Here is a 6000-nt window from a genome sequence, read left to right as displayed (position 1 = left end):
GTGGGAGCGTCCGATCGAAATCATTTGATCCGGTCCGCCAAGGCAATCGCAGATTTCAGTAAATCTAAAAGCTTTTTTTTCATAGAAACATAAGTAAATATTAACAATAATGTTGAGATACAAGTACAAAGAACGTCCATTAAAGGGAAGACAGGACACACACGAGTACTTGACGGGACAGACACGTATGCTTCTGGTCGGGTGCCCGCGGCCCTTGTGGACCATTTTGGAGAATTACATATTCATGTGACCTTCCTCCCAAGCCTAGGGTTGACCACTTCCACTTCCACAACCACCACCACACAACCACCACACACACAACTCCAACAGCAAAAGCAGAATAGTGAGCAAGAATGTAGAGGACACAAAACGGAGTAAAAATCCACATTTTGGCCACGTCAGGTGACATCAGCACGTGGAGAGGACGGAGGCTTCAAAGCGCCGACATCTGAGGCCGCAACGGAACCTCGAGCCACGCTCGTTCCAAGGGAGATAACAGAAAGCTGGCGACTGTGAGTGACGCGTGCATGTGCGCACGAGCCGACCGGCGATTAAGTTTCGGCAAAAACCAAAAACTCCACTGGCCAGGAAATCAGTGACCAAAAAAATAGTTTAAAAAAGTGGAAAAGGAAACTCTTGTGGCCGAGAGAACACGACCTGAGCTATCAGCTCCATCGCGCTTCTCTCCCCTTGCCGGGAGGCCGGCACAGCCTAATTAAGAACGATTGAAATAATATTTACAATGTAATGATCTCCCCTTTGGCGCCCGACGTGTGGCGCTGCCTGCTGTCGACAGCCAATCGAAAAATCGATGTTGGCCGCGAGCGCTGATCAGTCTCATAGCGTGGACGGTCACAAATGGCGGCGCGGCCACGATGTCACTTTCCCGCGCTAGAGTCAACACCGCTCCTCTGTTTTATCTCGATAAGCAAACGCTGTAGCAATTGGCACGGCCACAAATATCTGTTGAAAGAGCTTTTAATTTACCAGATTACCGCGGGCGAGAAATCCCAGCCCGGTGATGCCGAGAATGCCAAGCAGGCGATCATGGGGGCAAGGTCAGGCAACAGAAGCCCGGCTGTGCCGACCGACCCTTCCCCTCCCGCTACCCTCCTTCACTGCTGGCATCTCTCTCTGCGCTTATCATGAGTGCAGGCAGTGAACGCATCTCAGACCTCCAACAGCAGGAGATCGATCTTCGCCTCAATCAAAACTATTCGGACCTTTTTTTCTTTCGTTTTATTTTTGAGATGTGGAGAATGGCGGGAGGAGGATATTTTTTCTTCCAAGCGTTTTCTTTCTTCTCACTATCCCATCACTATCATCCCCACCTTTTACCCCGCCCCTCAAATGCTTGGAGGAGGAGGATTGTGGGCAGCGAATGATAATGGCTGACATCGTTTCGCGCCTTTGCTTAAAGGATGAGGTTGGGAGGAGGGAAGCTTGTGATATGAGGGGCGGTGGGTGGATTTTGATTGAGAGTTGGCGAGGGTAGAAAGCCGGGTGCCGTATGCACAGTCAACACCCAAAGCGCTTTGTGGTTCTCTGTAGTCGTGGTTCTCTGTAGTCGTGGTTCCATGCAGTCCTGGTTCTCTGCAGTCTCTCCAAGACTCGCTAAAAGGGAGAAGGCGGTGGTGGTCGGAGGGTGGAAAATATATGGTAAGGGCAGAGGAGTCCCTCTGGAAATATTAACAGCCTTCAGCATGAAACACACGACTTCCTTTGATGTGATTGTCTACGACTTCTTTCCTGACATTTGCTGCTGCCGTCTATACCATAAAGCACCGGGTCAAACACACACTCTCTCTCTCACACACACACTCAATCCTTCTCTCTCTCTCTCACACACACACTCAATCTTTCTCTCTCTCTCTCATACACTCTCAATCTTTCTCTCTCTCACTCATTCACTCAATCACACACACACATACAGACCAGACGCCAGCAAAAGCAATGTACATCAGTGGACACTGTCTAAAACTGTCATAAAGATAACTGTATGTGAACACGTTCATATCGATAGTGTGTATGCATAAATGCGTTTATATGTGTGTGCGCTCGCGCGTTCGTGATAGACACAGCCTGTTACAAGCTCGTTTCAGCTCAGCTCGAGAGGAAACACAAACTAAAACGTGGAAAAGATCGTCACGCTGTGAACTTTGACCTTTGCAAACACGTGCATCTCGAGGCAACCTCTGAAACTCTCGCCAGAGCGCCGTGTCCCGGTGGCATGTCGCCGGTCCTGGCGTAGCTCAGATTCCGCTTTCATTAAGGAACCTTTCGGCATAAACACGGACTGAGAGGCCGGATCACTCTGCTTAATCTAATGGGTTATCCGCCCTTTCTTTCTCGACATTTTCTCTCTACCGTCGGCATAGTCAAGTCCTAGAACCGAGCCCGCAGTCTTACACGTGTGTGTGTATATCAAATATAAGATGCGTACGAGATTTTATGAACATTTGTCTTTGTTGTTGATGACAGTTAAATAATTTTGTCACTTTCTTTAGAAGATTTGAAAGAGGGAGGGGATAAAATAAAATTAACAACGAGCAAGATAACAAAACAGAGGAGCAAAAAACAAATATAAATGTACTAAAAATTGTCCACCAACAACTAAATTTCAATCACAACCACAAAATAAAAATGTAGAAAATGTTTGACAAAATATAACAATGTGTGTTTTTATATATATATTACCACCATGTAAAACCGTCAATACCTAATTAAAAATTTGTCTAAATTTTTCCAACTGAAAACCTCCATGAACTATTGCAAATATTTGTCCTTGTATCTGGATTTCACAAAAACACACGTTTGTACATACAAAGGAAACGCATACAAACACACAAACATACAAACACACAAACACACAAATACAAATCCGTTTTGGAGGGGTGGGTGTATGCAAATCCCTCTCACACCCCAGGAATAAGACTCGCAGTTACCGCATCCCAGTTTTACAGCAAAGTCAGGAATTAATTCTGTTCTGATTTGCTCCGGGACTAGGAACACAACAAAGCCATGTGCAGAATGTTAGCCGCGGCGTCGTACATAGCTGTGTAATGACTTGCTGCAGTCAATCGTCGGGCTCAGGGGAGGTGTAACAATGCCGAGGAAACAAAAGAAATGCTAGAGAAGTCTAAGAGAATAAAACAGTTGCCAAAATACGCCTGGCCCTGCTTCGACCCTGCTTCTGCCAGAGAACAGCAGCCGGGGGAGAAAAACTTCGTCTGTAAGTCGGAGAACGGAAACCGAGGGTAGGGTTTGTTTTCGCCAGGTCCGAAGCCTCCTGTTGGGGCTGGAAACTGTCAATAATTCAAAACACACGCTTCTTGCTTTACCTTCCGTTGTGATCAGAGAAAGATGTATTATTACAATAATATCTGGCTTCCGCACTGCCAAATCGCGGGGGTGTGCACGTGCACACTCTGGCCCCTCTGGCGTGGGTGAGCTGCACTTAGTTGTAATGGAGCGGTCCTTACAGGACGACAGTTTCCCTGGCCTTTCTCCGGCCTCGTCTGCAGAGGCCGACTGTTTGCTTTTCTCTTGACAGCCTGTCTGTTCCTTTTCGGTTAGATGTTTGCGGGTAGTATGTTTGTCTGTATGTGTGTCTGTTGCACAAATAGTCCAGGACTCGCGCATGCGCGAACACAGCCTGGGCAAGGTCTGTGTACTCAAAAATCTGTGAAAAACTTGTGAGGCATATAGCATGTGGACAAAAGTATAACATCATTCTATATCCAACCAGATCTTTGATACGAACCATCCTTGCGGAGAAACCGTTTTCATCTGAAAATAATTTGAAAAGGGCAGGGAGGTAACTCTAATAATTTTGTCAAGACAGTACTTTGCTGAAGCAGACTAAACGCAGTCGTCCCTCTGAATGTGTGTGTGTGTGAATGTATGCATATATGTGTGTTTATGTTTGTATGTGTGTGTGTGTGCGCGTGCGCTCGAGACCCTACGTATCCGCGTTTCAACCCTGGAGGTTCTCCCCCGGGATTGCGACACCGAAGAGAAACAATATCCCATTGGCGCACTCAGCTCTACTCCCTACCCCCGGAGAAAAACGAGAGTAAAAGGAAAAACAAAGAGCAATATCGCAAGATAAACATTTCCTGTATTTGTGTATTTTGCTGTCGAGAGACGCTAAAAGACGTCTGCATGAGACCTGGTTCTCTCATCTCTCCTCCAGCCCGGGCGACCTCCTCGAGCGTGGGGCTACAGTTAGGGGGCACGATGAGAGACGGGCGAACGCTTAGGTCGAGTGCATTGGCAAATAATGGGACAGGTGATGACAGGGAGGAGAAGTAAGACGAGAGGTGATTTGCCGCCGAGAGAAGAACATACGAGAGTTTTGGGAAGCGCCGAGTGTCTGGCAAGAATCCTAGACTGATTTACGGACGGGAGGACCTCGGGAAGACGGGGGGAGGATTCAACCGAGGTCCTATGGTGCTCGGTGTTTGTTCCACTGATGCTCCACAGGGAAAGCTACTCTTGCCAGTCCTGGTCTGTCACAGCCCCATCGGGACTGTCAATGTGTCTACCTCTCCACTTCTCTGTCCCGTCCATTACGGTGGCTTCCTTTGTCCGTCCTTCTGGCTGATGTTGGAACATGAAACGGTTTCTGGAAACCCTTTTCGCGACGACAATATGCTTTTAAGTTCATGGTCTTTGTTGCTAAAAAAAAAAAAAAAAAAAAAAGAAGAAGAAGAAGAAAAAGGTAAAGATGGGATCAAGGAAATAAGTGTGTTCATTCTCAGCTAATGACCGAGAAAAAGCGAATGAATAAATGAACGAATAAATATGAGGAATGAAGCTCATGTCAGAAGTCTGTCAAATTAGAGCCTGATGAAGCAATCGCTTTTTTTCTAATTAGTCCTACTTACGTAACTGAAGATGTCATGGAGTTTTTCTGTTGATCTGTTTAATAGAGGGGTTTGTTAAAAGGAAGCTGCAGGTAAATGAGTTGTAAAAAGTACAGAGAGAGAAAAAAATTCAGCTAATTTACTTCTAGCAGTCGCACGCACACACACACACACACAGACACACACACTTCCCTACGTTTTAACGACTTACTCCTGGCTGGAAAGTGTAACTTAGCAACCCAACCATATCGGCACTTGAGAATCGCAACCGTAACAGATGAACGTTGATAGCAGACGTGGAATTAATCATTTAGACACCGGGTGGGAGGAAAAAAACCGAAAAAAAAAACTAGAAGAAAAAAAAAAGAGAAGAAGAAGAAGAACGCATCCACACAGGTCGTAATTTGGAGTTTATACAAGAAATCACCTGCTGACTGGCTCCCTGCTGCAGACGAGCCTTTCAAACACAAAGATGCTCCACACCCGGCGATTCCCCGACCCTCCCGTCAGCCTCCTCATCGCGCGACGCGTCTGACCAATCGATCACAGGCCGCACGTGCACAGGGGAAAGTGGGGAGTTAACTGACCGTGCCCTTCGCCCACGTGGCTGCCGGGGAAAGAGGAGTGGGACTGAGAGAGGAGGAGGTGGTGATGATGATGGGGGAGCAGGCCGAGGGAAGCTGCTGCTTTTTAACCTTTCGTCTGTCGGGCTGTGTGACTGAGCCTCGCATATCAGACGCCTGAGCGGAAACTAAAGATGCGTTAATGACGGCGGGTGTTCGTGCAGCCCTTGCTGATTCGCAATTAACGAGAAAAAAAAGCAAAGATGCAAAAATGGAGTTGGTAGGAGCATTGGAATTACCACTAAATTACAAATAGGGTATTTACTTATATATAGAGAGACACACATACATATGTAAGTATATACATCTATATATATATATGCACACACACACACACACTCACGCTATTCTTATGACTTTACAATTACCCTCCGCAAATGCTCCATCCACTTTCATTATTATTATTATTATTATCATCATCATCATCATCATCATCATCATCATCATCATCATATATTTGACTTCGAGCGACTTGTTAAAATTGTCAAAAGGTTGTTTGTGGGCATGAA

The sequence above is a fragment of the Pomacea canaliculata genome, linkage group LG5 (assembly GCF_003073045.1).
Source record: "Pomacea canaliculata isolate SZHN2017 linkage group LG5, ASM307304v1, whole genome shotgun sequence".
Lineage (NCBI taxonomy): Eukaryota > Metazoa > Mollusca > Gastropoda > Architaenioglossa > Ampullariidae > Pomacea > Pomacea canaliculata.
This window is presented reverse-complemented; position numbering follows the sequence as displayed.